Source organism: Triticum urartu, chromosome 6 (genome assembly GCF_003073215.2).
Source record: "Triticum urartu cultivar G1812 chromosome 6, Tu2.1, whole genome shotgun sequence".
Taxonomy (NCBI): Eukaryota; Viridiplantae; Streptophyta; class Magnoliopsida; order Poales; family Poaceae; genus Triticum; species Triticum urartu.
The window spans coordinates 177,355,216-177,371,209 of record NC_053027.1 but is presented as its reverse complement, the minus strand read 5'-3'; positions in this window follow the sequence as shown (position 1 = coordinate 177,371,209).

Genomic DNA, 15,994 nt, shown 5'->3' with positions numbered 1-15,994 from the left:
AAGGGGTATCAGAGCTTTGGTCTCCATTTGCTTTGATTTCCATAGCTTTTAGTGGTCATAGCCTTGGTTTCACAACCTAGGAGAGTATGGCATCTAGCGAGGGAAATTATCACCGTAGAGGTCCTTACTTTGATGGTACTAATTTTGCTAGTTGGAAGCATAAGATGAAAATGCATATTCTTGGACATAACCCCGCCATTTGGGCTATTGTGTGTATTGGCTTGCAAGGTGAATTCTTTGATGGGAAAGAACCGAACCGTGAAGCTACCGCGGAAGAGTTGAAAATGCTGCAATACAATGCTCAAGCTTGTGATATCCTCTTCAACGGATTGTGCCCCGAAGAATTCAACAAAATCAGCCGTCTTGAGAATGCAAAGGAAATTTGGGATACTTTGGTTGATATGCACGAAGGTACCGACTCCGTCAAGGAATCCAAATTGGATGTGCTTCAAAGTCAACTTGACAAGTTCAAAATGAAGGATGGTAAATGTGTCGCTGAAATGTACTCTAGGCTTGCTCTTATCACAAATGAGATTGCCGGCTTAGGGAGTGAAGAGATGACCGATAGATTCATCATCAAGAAGATCCTAAGAGCCTTGGATGGAAAATATGATGCCGTGTGCACATTGATCCAAATGATGCCCAATTACAAAGATCTCAAGCCAAGGGAAGTCATTGGAAGAATTGTTGCTCATGAGATGTCACTCAAGGATAAAAAGGAACTTCACAACAAATCAAGTGGTGCTTACAAAGCCTCATGTGAAGCCCCCACATCATCGAGTGAGAAACAAACCTTCAATGAAGAATTGAGCTTAATGGTGAAGAACTTCAACAAGTTTTACAAGAGTAGAAGCAAAGAGAGAAGCTCCAAGTCAAGGTCCTACATTGACAAAAGATCTTCTAGTCGAGAGCGAAACTACTACAATTGTGGAAGGCCCGGACACTATTCCAATGAGTGTACGGCCCCCTACAAGAGAAGAGAAGATTCTCCCAAGAGAAGAAGTAGAAGAGAAGAATCACCATATAGAGAAAGAAGGAGTAGAGATGATCTTTATGAATGAAGACCCTCGCGGAGAAGCAAGGATTTGGAAAGAAAGGACAAGTCATCAAGGAGCTACACAAAACGAAGACATCAAGCTCATGTTGGTGAATTGTATCCGGCTCCGACTCCGACAACCACTCCGAGAGAAGCTATCACTCCGACTCCGAATATACTCAAGATGAAGGTGTTGCTGGTCTAGCACTTGTGACAACCAACTCCTATGACATATTTGACTCACCAAATGAAGGAGTTGGAACATGCTTCATGGCTAAAGGCCCAAAGGTATCACACCCCGAGTATGTTGATTTCAATAGTGATGAAGATGACTTGTTAGGTGATGATGATTTACTTGTTGACAACTCTAGTGATGAATACTATGATGAAATGTCAATTAATCATGCTAATCAAGATAAAATGAATGACAATGATAAGGAGAAGATTGAGTCTCTAACTAAAGAACTAAACACTCTTAAGTTAGCTCATGAAACTATCTTAGGAGATCATCGAGAACTTTTAAGGACTCATGAGAAATTACGCTTTGAAAAGCTCAACCTTGAGCAAGAGCATGAGTTCTTAAAAGCAATCAATGATGATCTTCGTAAGAAAAGTTCTTCTTACATTGCCAAGCGTTTACTCTTATCCACTTACATGCCTCAAGTCAAGTCTAGTAACAAGAACAAGAAAGATTCTTTCTCTAGTAGTAACAATAATCATGCTAAATCCAATATTGTTGCTTCTAGTAGTTCTCTTGATTACACTAATGATTCTCTTAGCCAAGTTACACTTGAGCAAGAAAATAGCTTATTGAAGGGAATTATAGAGAAAGGTGTTTACAAGAGCCTTGCTGGAAGTAAGCAATTCGAGGAAATTGTACGCAAGCAAGGAAGGCACCGGAAGAATCAAGGTGTTGGTTTTGAACGAAAGTTCAATGCCAATGGAGTTGAGTGGGAAGAAGATCAATACCCCAAGACGAAGTTTGTTCCTCAACAAGAGAAGTATGAACCTACTTGTTTCAAAGGGACACAAGCTCAAGATGATCTTCCACCACAGGACCACAAGCAAAAAGGCAAGGACAAGCTTCAAGAGGAAATTGATGCATTTGAAGAAGCTCCTAAGGCCTTGGTCAAGTGGGTTCCCAAGACTACATCAAGTTCCACTTCATCAAGTACAACTACAACTCCGAGGATTCCCATCAAGATGGTGTGGATCCCGAAGAAGAAGAACTAGAGTGTTCTTGAGGGTGACTCCGCCAACATACTTCACTCTTATCATCTTGGCAAGAACAAGTGCAATCAACTTCCACATCTTGCACTAGTTCAAGGAGTCACAAACCCTCTTGTTGGTAAGACAAGGGACAAGGTAACCTAAAAGCTTTCATACACATCATCTTGTGTGCATATCACTCTATGTCTATGGATATCCTTGTTTGTTCCTTGTGGGACTAACCCGTGTAGGTATTCAAAGTGCAACTCACTCCAATGGATAGCTCCAAATGATCTACATCAACATTGAGCATCCACATCTTCAACATCTACATGAAGTCATCATCGACAAAACCCAAGGTTAGTTCATCCCTCTTAGGGGGGGTCTCACATCTAGGGGGAGCTTTACTCTAAGAATTGAGCTAAACCAACTCTAATGGTGTGAACACAACAATGCTTTATGTAAAAGTGGTAACCCCACTTGTGCTTAAACGATCAGTATGACCTATGATCAAATGTTCTCATTTGACTCCTAAGTCAATATACTCATATATAGATGACCTAGTCATCGCAAATTGTTTGATAGATGCTAAAATTGGTTGTGCATGCTTTGCCACATATTTCATTTTTCATTTTATTGTGTGAGCATGTTGGTTGCATATTTCACTCATTCGAGGACGTACACTTGTTGTTTTGATTGATTGGTTTCTTTTTCTTTGGCCAAGTGAATGGACAAGAATGCCTAAGAACCTTCTCTAGCTATCTATGCTTTTCTCGTCTCAAACTCTATTCATGCTACATCACAAAATTTGATCAAGTCAGATTCGAACCACTCTGTGTGAGGAGCACTCGGAGTCCCCGATTCGTCATAGACTTAAACTTCCAAAACTTCTTTGTGCGTTTCGGTCTGACCGATTCCTCCATTTCGGTCATACCGAGATCACTAAGTCGATCTAGGTTTTCAATCTCGGTGCAACCGATTTGAACTTTTCGGTCACACCGAGTTGCTGTAACTGTCAATAGTTATGCATCTCGGTGCCACCGAGTTGTTCCACTCGGTTACACCGACAGGGTCGGGCTATATATACTCACAGGCAAAATTTTGGAAATTTTTCCGAAACCCCTTCACCCACGCATAGCTCGCTCTGCCTCCTGGGTCTCCGGATCGTCCTCCTTGTCACCAGCCGCCTCCTATCGATGGTCTCCGCCGCCGTCAACGGAATTCTTCCCCGCCGTTGCCGCCGTAGCGATTTCATCGCCAAACTAGGTTATGGACTTGATCACAGTGCTATCCCCGTCTGATTCCTAGCACATTGTGTTCATTATGATTCTTACCACGATTGAAACGCTTCTATCCAGTCAAAACACTCCGTAGATTAGAGTTGAATTGAAAATTTAGGGTTAAGTTTCCGCTGAAACCATATCGGACCCACCGGGTTGCAGAACTCGGTTCCACCGATTCGGCCAACGCCATTGCACATGTGGTTCTCGGTCTGACCGAGAATTGCAAATCGGTGTGACCGAGTTCAGGACTTTGTGAAACCCTAGAAGTCTCAGTGCCACCGAACTGTGACTCGGTCTGACCGAGTTCACTAGTTTAGGTTCCAAAAACTACTTCGGTATCACTGAGTTTACAAATCGGTTGATCCAAAATGCTTCTTGTGGAAAACTAAAACTAAGTTTTTGACTCATTCTTTTGCAAAAACCTCTGTATTTTGTGATGCTCATCCACTCTATCTCATCTACAATCTATTCACAGGGTCTGCAGTTAGTGTTTGCAACATGTCTGACCAGAGTGACAGCCAGAACAAGTTAGAGGAGCAGGTGCACATGAGTGAGGGCACTAGTCCCTCTAGCAGCTCAGATGAGGGTAGCGGAAGCACCCCAAGCAATTTGCCAAAGGCTGCCACTAGAGCAAGCAAGAAAAGAACTTCAGAATCTGAGGATGAAGATTATGTGGCAGAGGAAGATGATGCCACATCAAAGAAGAAAGTGCTAAAAAAGGAATATGGCTCAGCTTCAGCCACAAAGCCAGGTATGCAGAAGAAGGCACCTGCAAGGAGAGTTCCCACTTCCAAACCTAGGAAGGTTGCGACTGGAGAAACCATAAAGTTTACCATTGAGACAGAAGAGGAAGCTGTTGGCCAAGATAAAAAGAAAAGGAGAGTCAGAACCACTACTACCAGAGTTCTTGGCAAACCCTCTATGAGGAGAGATTCTGAAGAGGAAGAAGAAGAAGAGGTTGCTGCACCAGCACCTAAGGCCCAGAAACTCATGGGTGATGCTATTAGGACAGGGGCTGCATCATCTAAGCCCAAAAGCTGCTGCTAAGTCTGCTGCTCCAGCTCCAAAGCCAAAACCCAAGAGGAGCACCAGAAACATCCCTGCAGAGGAGAAGAACAAGGCCCCAGTGCCTGAGACAGCTGCTGTAGAAGAAGAAGAAGATGAAGAGCATGTTCTGAGAAAGTTGAAGCCCAAGATTCCAGACCACAATGATGCTCATCCTGTGGCTGAGAACATGAAGCTCAGAAGAGACTCAGGGTTGAGGCTATGGAGAGTGTCAGATCCATATGCTAGCCGGAGAAGAACTGCTATTGATTACAGGTTCCACAAAATGGAACAGCAGGACTTCTATGAGACAGTGTTGTTGGACAAGAAGCCTATAGTGTGTGAAATGAGGTGGGTCGACTGGAAGTATATCAAGGAAAATGAGGAACACTATCCTGGTGTGTTTGACAGCTTCAGTGCTTGTGGAGTTGCAGACTTTGTTGGGTAGAAGCTCACAAAGTGGAATGAGGAGCTCATAATGCAATTTTACTCCACAGCACACTTCTATCCAGATGGCAGGATAGCATGGATGTCTGAAGGTACAAGGTACCACTCAACTATTGAGGAATGGGCAAATCTGATCAATGCTCCTAAGGAAGAAGAAGATGACTTGGATGTCTATGCCAAGAAAAAGATGGATCACAACTCTATGGAAAACATGTACAAGGAGATTCCTGAAGATGATCTTGAGACTCACCAGTTTGGGTCAGTAAAACACTTGCTGTTAGGGCTTCCTACAATCAATTGGATCCTTAGTCACACTCTCTTGCCCAAGTCTGGTGATCACAGAATGATCAGAGGCCATGCAATTAAGTTGCTACATATATTTGATGTGCCATAGAAGTTCAAGGTCATGAGCCTTATAGTTGAGACTATCAAGAGGACTGCAGCTGACCAAAAAATAAGTTGTGGATATGCCCCACAGATCCAGGAGTTGATAAACTCAAAGATGGGCACAGGCACATACTTGTTGGATAAGGAACACTTGCCTATCTACCCAGACTTCGAGGACAATCAAGTTGTGATGAATGAGAATGAACCATCACCAGTACAAGCTCAAGAGAAGAAGGAGAAAGCAAAGAAAGAGAAGGCTGCCAAGATACCAACTCAAGAGGAGGCATCTGAGTACTTTTTGAAAAGCAAGAAGGACTATCTTGGTTATTCGATAACATCAACTCTGAGGATTGAGAAGGGGTTGGCCACCCTAATTCAAAACTAGGAGAGCCTGGAAAGAATCATGGAACAAAAATTCTATGATTTAGATGTCAAAGTAACTGAGATTCAGTCAGTTGTGGAGCAGCTACAGGATGACATGCAGGAGAGGAAGGGCGGAACAACCACTGATGCATTTGCCAGAGTGCCTCGAGCTCAGAGATCATCTGCAGAGCCAGTAACAGACACCAGAGTCACTTCATCTGCACCATCTACAGCTCCAGCGCAACCAGCTCCAGCACCTACCCTAGCAGCTCCATGTACATCAACAGAAGCCTTCGTCCTTGGCGTTCTCCGGACTCCACCACCTGAAGATCAAGCTTGAGAGACGTTTTAGTTCTATGCATTTTCTATGAACTTTTTGGTAACTTGTTGCCAAATGGGGAGAAAAATGTATAGATCATAGCCTTCGAGAGAGAGCGTTGCTTTTTATTCTCTCTTGCTTTGGTGGTTGAACTTTATTTGCTTGACTGAGATACTTTATGCTTGTTTATGATACTTGGATGATCATGTGTGTTTGATCATATGCTACATTAATGCTTGTTGGATGATACTATCATTTTATCCCTATTTGATCATTCACTTTGCTTGGTGATGAGTGCATGTATTTAATTCTTATCATTTTGAGCGCTCCATCAAGATGTATGTGACATGGAAGAGTAACCCATGATCCTAACTCATTGTGCATTTGTAGTCCAAAGCAAATCTTAAGATATGCACAAATTTAGGGGGAGCTCTTGCTTTTCACATACTTCTCAAAGCGACAATATCTTTCACTCTTATTATCATTTGTCGAAGCTTTGATCTATATGTTGTCATCAATTACCAAAAAGGGGGAGATTGAAAGTGCAACTATCCCTGGGTGGTTTTGGTAATTCCTAACAACATATAGCTCATTGAGCTAACATTATTCCAAGATTAATATTTCAGTAAAAGCTCAATGAATGGCATGGCATGGATGAGGAAAGTGGATCCCTCAAAATTCTAAGGACAAAAAGTTTGGCTCAAGCTTGAATCTCAAGACTCTACATTTTATATTTTAGTGACCCAAGATCACATTGAGTCTATAGGAAAAGCCAATACTATCAAGGAGGGATGAGGTGTTGCTTAATGAGTTTCTTGCTCTTAAGTGCTTATCCACCGATCCAAAACCCTCAACTACCTTCCCACATCCACCTATGACCTAAACCAAAAGTCAAACTCGGCCCCACCGATTCTTTCTATCCGGCGCCACCGAGTTTCAAATGTCATAGCCACTGCCCCAAACCCTAGGAAAATCGGTCTCACCGATAGGGATCTCGGTCTCACTGAGATGGGATTGTAATCTCTCCGTTTCCCTTCGTAACGTTTCGGTCTTACCGAGATGAGCGATCGGTCCCATCGAGATTGCAATGTAAACTCTCTGTTTCCCTTTTGTAACATTTCGGTCTCACCGAGATGAGCGAATCGGTCCCACTGAGTTTACCCGACCAACTCTCTGGTTAGCTTATTACCAAAATCGGTCCCACCGAGTTTGTGTAATCGGTCACACCGAGATTACGTTATGCCCTAACCCTAACCATATCGGTCCTACCGAGTTGCATCTCAGTCCCACCGAAAATCCTAACGGTCACTAGGTTTGCTGAATCGATCCGACCGAGTTTAACCATTCGATCCCACCGAGTTTGGCAAATTGTGTGTAATGGTTAGATTTTGTGTGGAGGCTATATATACGCCTCCACCCACTCTTCATTCGAGGAGAGAGCCATCAAAACATACCTACACTTCCAATACACATTTTCTGAGAGAGAACCACCTACACTTGTGTTGAGGTCAAGATATTCCATTCCTACCATATGAATCTTGATCTCTAGCCTTTCCCAAGTTGCTTTCCACTCATATCTTCTTTCCACAAAATCCAAATCCTGTGAGAGAGAGTTGAGTGTTGGGGAGACTATCATTTGAAGCACAAGAGCAAGGAGTTCATCATCAACACACCATTTGTTACTTCTTGGAGAGTGGTGTCTCCTAGATTGGCTAGGTGTCACTTGGGAGCCTCCGACAAGATTGTGGAGTTGAACTAAGGAGTTTGCAAGGGCAGGGAGATCGCCTACTTCGTGAAGATCTACCACTAGTGAGGCAAGTCCTTCGTGGGCGACGGCCGTGATGGAATAGACAAGGTTGCTTTTTCGTGGACCCTTCGTGGGTGGAGCCCTCCGTGGACTCGCGCAACCGTTACCCTCCGTGGGTTGAAGTCTCCATCAACGTGGATGTACGATAGCACCACCTATCGGAACCACGACAAAAACATCCGTGTCTCCAATTGTGTTTGAATCCTCCAAACCCTTCCCTTTACATTCTTGCAAGTTGCATGCTTTACTTTCCGCTGCTCATATACTCTTTTGCATGCTTGCTTGAATTGTGTGGAGATTGCTTGACTTGTGCTAAGATAGCTAAAATCTGCCAAGAACTAAAATTGGGAAAAGGCTAGATTTTTATTTGGTCAAGTAGTCTAATCACCCCCCCTCTAGACATACTTTCGATCCTACAGCGGTTAACGCGATTAACCGTCGGGGTATCGAACGACCTCCAAATGGAACGAAATTTTACAGGCGGTCTACCGGTGATGTACCAAGACCACTCGTCAACTCTCGGCCTGTTCCGAGAACGTTTTTCTCCCGGTCACGAAACAAGATCTGGGAGGTGCTACAGGCGCGTGCGAGAGTGTCGGATTTCGAAACAGACAACGGAGAAAATGATGAACATGATTGGATGCAAGTTTTGAAAAAACATGCAGATGAAATGCATATGATGACATGACAAAGTGCAATATGCAAGCAAATGACATGGCAACGACGGCGAATAACTGGAAGGCACCTGGCGCATCGGTCTCGCGGTGTTACAATTTGTGATAGGCATATACATTCTGGGACTGAATGGGCACTTTGTGAACAGTTCATTGGTTTGTGAATTTGTGATAGGCATATAAATTCAGTGTAGAGAGTCAGCCAAATGAATTCAGGGTGATATTTTTTTGAAATGACGGCTGAATTTCTCAGCACCGCTGTGGTAGTATAAACCACGTATAAATCGTCAGTGTGAATGATGTGATGTGGCAACCTATCGAAAGTCGGCCAACAATGTTGATTTCTGAAGTCAATCCACTCCATTCTCCTCATGTCTCCACCTAACCAGGCAAGGAAAGAAGGAAGAAAGATGACTCCGATTTTGTTTCATGGGGAGAATTAACTTAAGATATCAGTATTAGCTTTGCTAAGATCAGGATAATTTTCTCTTGTCAATTTCTCTTATTGTTCATTCTCTTGTCAATATATCTGTAGTGGTTAATACTATCAAATGGACCTCAATATACCTGAAGTTTGCGCTATCGTACTAGATAAGTAGATTATTCTTGTTGTTTTTTGCATGAAAAATTAGCACTTGAGATTCACATTTACACTGTTTCTGTAATTAGGGGGAACCGGGGAAGTCCTTGCATTGAATAAGAATACTGTCTCAAACATACACCTGCCATAAATATACAGGACTCCCTGACATTATGTTTGCAAATTCTTTAGTTTGCACTAACCGATTGAAAGTACAGATAGTTTCCATGCATCTATGGTACATTGTCGTTCCAAAACATAAAAGCTTACTGTCCATATATAAAGTACAGAGTACATAATGCCTGTCTTTTCCTAATAATAGATAGACGAAGAAACTTAATGTTGAACTTGAATTCATGTTGCAGCATCAAAGTAGTCGCTGGCTCCATTGCCATGGCTTCTCTGGATTCATGCATCCAAAAGCTCCAACCAACAGGATGAAGGCCCCCCTTCCACCTGACCATGCACCGGCAGGTTTAACATATACATATTTTCCATTTCCTTGCATAATTTAGGTGCAAACTTTATTAATCAGATTAGGCAGGCTATTAAATGAACCATCAATTAAAGCAATCACCAATACGGTCTCAGTTGACACATTACTAATAGAATGTATCAATTACCTTTCTTTCTGATTTATGTAACTAATATGTAGTAGCCATGGGAGTTGAGCAGACGCAAACTTATTGGCACTATCACGGCTGGGTGTTTCTGCTTGACCTCCTCATCTTTTAGACTCCTATGATGAGGTTTGTTGTGGCAGTCTACATAAGCAGGCCAGATGCGGCTATGCCCCTCTTTACATTTGGCATCATCACGGTCGGTTCAACGGGCCTAAGCTCCTGGTCAACACAATCTCCATCTGATTTCATCTTCCATGCTTGCACAAGTTTTAACATTTTTTCAGTTTACCTCATATAAAATTATGTTAATTTGTTTCCTTTTTAAGTCGGAAGTGATGAATCAAACAAGGAGGAAGGGTGACACCATGTATTGTTTGACTCCTACCATTTATTAACTTTGAAACCCAGGTAATGATTGTCCCCCAGTCAAATCTGGCGTTTGTGCTTGCTGCTTAACAACGAACTGAAGAACATTGTTCAACTGTCACGGGATCGATCAATGTTATTAATTTCTTTTCCTCTTCCTATAACCTCTCTAGCTAGCTAGCTAGCCATATGCATGCTTTTGCCATGGAAAAGCTTCTGATTTTGCTTTTATTCAACAAGCATATCTAGAAAGGGAATCATTTAATACCCATTGAACTTACCAACTAATATTTAAGTGATTGATTTCTCAACGATTCAAGCACCACCTCCTCTCACAAGCCTACATGCCGGTCACTGGAATAATTAATATCCATTGCCCCCTTTTTCAGGACGATCACAAGGGCCGGATCGACATCCTCATGGATTTTTTTGCGGTACGAGCGGCTGACCTACACCATCAAGGACGAGGACGATTTGGGAGGTGGACGTTTAGAGTAGATGGAACCTAAGTAGTATTCCCGGTTTATTTCAGGGGGGAGATAAACTACTGTGAGGAGATCAAGAAGCTGAGAGCTAAGCTGGACTGTTTGTGGAAGAGGGTTCAGGAGATCAAAGCCAACAACAACTAGGGCTTCGAAAAAGATGTAAGCTCTCCTGTTATATGATTTTCTACCTGTTCTTTCATGAGCAATTGTATGAATGAGGTATCTTCCTTGCAAATCTATTTTGCATATATTCCATACAAGGTCGTCATAATAATGCGTAAAATTCAGAGTCATTGAACGGGACCACAACTAAAAATCAAAAATGCATTTGACAAATATCATCAAATAATTTGAAACATTGTATTTATGATTCACATGTTGGCGTATTTATGATGTGGTCACTTTGGGATTATTCATCTGAGATTCTCATTCTTAGATATCTGTATATTGGTCACTCTCCTAGCGACTCTTTTCTATGTACTCCTTTTTTGCATCTTGATCTGTTTGTTCTTGGTACAACTTAAGACTATCCGATCGTATTGTATTGTATAGTTATATTGTCAATTTTTCTGAAAGACACGCCATCAGGTCATAGGGTATAGCTTTTTCATAATTTCAGATTAGCTACCTCAGTCTTGAAGTTTATTATTGGGTGGTCCGTGTGCAGGTAGGTCAACAACAATTTAAGCATAGGTACAAGGCAACGATCAGAGGTGCAAATTGATGACCGGCTTTTCATGTTACAAATTCTTCATTTCTTTTCCCTAGCTCAGTTCGTTGGTGCATTCGGATTTTGTTTCAGGGACAAAGAATAGTCCAATTTTGGGGAACCTGTTGAGGGAGAAATGACTATAGCTAAAGGGTTGGCAACCATGGGATGCTACTAATGAAGATTTAATTTAAATTTTACATGCATACACATGTGTTTGAATGTTTTAGTTCATCTATGCTTTTTTTTTATAGAATAGCGGGGTTATAGTTATTCCGAGAGCCTTGTTGAGAGTATTCTTAATTGTATTCATTGCTTCAGGTACCTGCTTATATGTCTTATAAGTATTCTCCTACAATTTGATATGCTACAAGAGGAGAAGATTTATATATGTTTGTCAAGTATTTTTACTAAACTATGTGTGATGTCATACAGAGACGCTAAAAAGTACGACAACATGATTAGTGCACACAGTTCCGCCTCAAGAGACATGCCCAGGGCGCGTCCCAGCTACTAGTATTTTCCTTGCATACATCAACATCCACTCATAGCATGCCTATCCACCAACTTTGATCATGATACAACACCCATAGATCCCTCCAAAATTTTACCAAAGTTTGCATCCACCAAGCCATGTTGTGAAGGAAGTATATTTTCGATCCACATACTTGAGTCCAAATTTCTCATGATGCTTAAAAATTACAAAATACCACTGCCGCCCAAAAGTTCGATCCAATTCCATCACACCATTTGACCATAGGGAATTTCCAAAGAAATGGACTAGGGAGCGCGCATAGTCCTACATGAAGTGCATTTTTCTGTCAGCCAATTGATTTCAAAATTTGAATGCATATTCTCCATCATATAAGACCCCACCACACCAAAATTTAGCCTCATTAGCCACACCACTCAAGCACAACAAGCTCCCCAAGTTTCTGTACATACTGTCAAGTTGTACAATAAGTACCATTTAGGATCATCTAGTTGCCACCAAAATTTACATGCATATGCACACTCATATAAGACTAGCATCCACCCAAATTCAGACCAAATGGCCTAGCCATTTGACCACAACGTCTCCATAAAGTTTTTCTACAGAATTTCATGTTCTACAAGAAGTGCCACCTAGACCCACTCATTTAGCCTAAAACTTTTTACACACCCTCAACATCATACCAAAACACACCACAACCAATTTGTGCTTGTTTCATCTCGTCATTGCATTTGGTATAGATCAAACACCTTGTGGTAGAAACATAGTTTGGATATTACACTTGAATTCAAGTCAAAACAGACTTAACCCAGTGCACCTACACACTCTACTAACCTTGATCTACACTGTCGGTGTCAAAACCGGCGGATCTCGGGTAGGGGGTCCCGAACTGTGCGTCTAGGAGGATGGTAACAGGAGACAAGGGACACGATATTTTTACCCAGGTTCGGGCCCTCTCGATGGAGGTAAAACCCTACTCCTGCTTGATTAATATTGATGATATGGGTAGTACAAGAGTAGATCTACCACGAGATCAGAGAGGCTAAACCCTAGAAGCTAGCCTATGGTATGATTGTTGTTGTCCAACGGACTAAACCCTCCGGTTTATATAGACACCGAAGGGGGCTAGGGTTACACAGAGTCGGTTACAATGGGAGGAGATCTACATAACCGTATTGCCAAGCTTGCCTTCCACGCCAAGGAAAGTCCCATCCGGACACGGGACGAAGTCTTCAATCTTGTATCTTCATAGTCCAACACTCCGGCCAAAGGTCATAGTCCGGCTGTCCGGACACCCCCTAATCCAGGACTCCCTCAGTAGCCCCTGAACCAGGCTTCAATGACGACGAGTCTGGCGCGCAGATTGTCTTCGGCATTGCAAGGCGGGTTCCTCCTCCGAATACTTCATAGAAGATTTTGAACACGAGGATCATGTCTGGATCTGCAAAACAAGTTCCACATACCATCGTAGAGAGAGAGAGTATTTTCACAAATCTAATCTGCTGACGTATTCTGTAGCGTGACATCACACCACAGCCAAGCCTTCTTTTGAATCGTTGCTGTCCCACCTCAGTGCGCTTTGCGAGGCGGTTTCTTTGGCACGTCTTGTCGAAGCAGAGATCGTGTCCCCTTATCACGGGATTCTCATCAATACGGGCGTGGGTAACCCAACCGTGCCATTGATTACGGCGCTTGGGGGATAAGCGAGTTTTACCAGGCTAGTGGGGACGCATAGTTTCGTCCGCCCATATAAGGGGATAAGGATTCACCCTTTCAGCCATGCCTTCTTCCTCCTTTGCTCATCCATTTTCGCACACTCGAGCTCCAGCGCCCAAGTCCGCATTTCCCACATCAACCTTCTCCAACAATGTCGGGAGCGGGAGGCAGGTGGATGGTCTCCTCCGTCACGGAGGGACACATCAAGAAGCTGAAGAGAGCCGGATACCTGCCCGACGACATCGCACACCGGCTCCCAGATGAGGTGCAGCTCATCCCCACCCCCAGGCCCCACGAGAGGGTAGTGTTCCTTACCCATTTCCTCCGCGGACTGGGATTCCCTCTCCACCCATTCGTCCGGGGGCTCATGTTCTACTACGGCCTGGATTTCCACGATCTGACCCCGAACTTCATCCTCAACATCTTGGCATTTATCGTCGTGTGCGAGGCCTTCCTCCGCATCAAACCCCACTTCGGCTTATGGCTGAAGACTTTCAATGTCAAGCCGAAGGTAGTGAGCGGCCGCCAGGTGGAGTGCGGAGGTGCCATGGTGGGCAAGATGCCCAACGTCACATGGCTCGAGGGCTCCTTCGTGGAGACCATAAAGGGGTGGCAATCGGGGTGGTTCTACATCACCGAGCCGCGTGACCCTGAATGGGTAGCGGCCCCCGAGTTCCGATCTGGCATCCCCACGTGGCTCATCTCCTAGCAAGAGAAGGGCATGTCCTGGGATAGTTCGGGAGAGCTGACCGGACTTCAAACATGTATCCAAAACATGGTGAGCAAGAAGCTCAAACTCGTCAACGTAGTCCAGGTCATGCTCATCCGCCGGATCCTCCCGTGTCAACGACGAGCTTTCAACTTGTGGGAGTTCGACCCGGCCCAGCACCAAACTCTGAACAGGCTCTTCGACACAACACACGAAGATGCCTGGAAGGTGCTATTCAAGGGCTCCGAGGATCGCGGATTCTGCGCGAAGCACCAAGCCAGTGCGGTAAGCTGTTTTACCTCTTACAGGATACTTGTTTTTCATAGTTTGACCCTATGCGGGATCTAAGCTCCCATACCTTTGACAGTACTGGTAGGAGACGGCCGGACAGATTGAGTGTCTGGCTCCTTTGCCCGAAGGCCCAGCAGACTCCCGCTTGGTGGAGCTGCTGGTTCCGGCACCCTACATGGTGCCGGAGAAGAAGGCCAAGAAGAAGGCCACGGGAACCCAAAAGAGTTCCCGGCGCCCGGTGGTGTCAGACTCATCGTCCGATGACTCCGAGGCGCACTCCTCCCATGAAGACGAGGAGGAGGAAAGAGAGGTTTCTTCCCCAGCAGGGGGAGAAAAGAAAAGGAAGGCCGCCCCAATTGGGGAGGCCGAAGGGTCCAAGAAGGGAAGAACCCTTCCTCCGGACTACTCCACCAATGTCGCCGACAGCGAAGAGGAGTGGCCGCCCAGGGCCAAGCCCCTGGCGAAGTCGTAAGTATTCGGACACCAGAGTGACTCATAGCATTCCTTTATTGCACAGCTTCTCCTGACACCAAATATAATTATGCAGTCCGCCTCGAGCCCGGCTCGACGTGTCGTCGAGCGGTTCCATGGGTTCGTCGGATGTGAACAGCATTTCACTTCCGGCCGCCTCCTCCCCTCATCCTACAGATAATGCCGAGGTATTGTCTCAGGGGGTTCCCAACCGAGGGGAGGTAGGCCTAGGGGCGCCTCAAGGAGACATCCCAGACTCTAGGCGCAAGGGGAGCAAGGCTCCCAAGGGCTCCAAGTCCGGCCTTGGGCCGGACACCGCACCGGAACCTTCAGTGGTTCCGGACTCCGGCAGGCGGCCCCCTACTAAGAAGGGCAAGTCTACCGCGCCGGTGACCTCCGTCCAACCGGATGCACCGGATAACTTGCGGGAGGTGCTTAAAGGCGACTCCATCGACGAGGAGCACTGTACTATTATGAGTGCGGTGATCCAGAAAGTTCAGTCCGCCAAAAGCGGGCTGACTGAAGCCTGTGCCAGCCTTTTAACAGGCTTTGAGGTATGTAAAGAATATATGAAAATATTACCGCATAGACAGTAGCCCCTGATGCTCTGTTTGGTGTTCACGAAGAAAAGCCGAATAGTGGATCTAATAATATTCGCAAGAGTCTAACATAATTATGTTGATATGCGTATGCAGGCTTCGCTGCTGGCCTCTGCCGCACTGACTGCGGAGGTTGACGTGCTGAAGCAGAACCTCGAGCGGTCCGAGCAAGAGCTCGGCCTTGCGAAGAAGCAGCTCGAGGAGAACCAAGGTACGTAATGCCTTGTCCGTGTGTGTGTGTATATATAAAAAAAGATGCAGTTGCAAGAAATTACAGGATCATTATTGGTGTGCTCGGGGCCACGACCGAGGTGGCGACCCTGAAGCAAGCGCTTTCCAAGGCCGAAAAGAAGGCGACCACGGAGCGCACCGAGTGGGAGAAA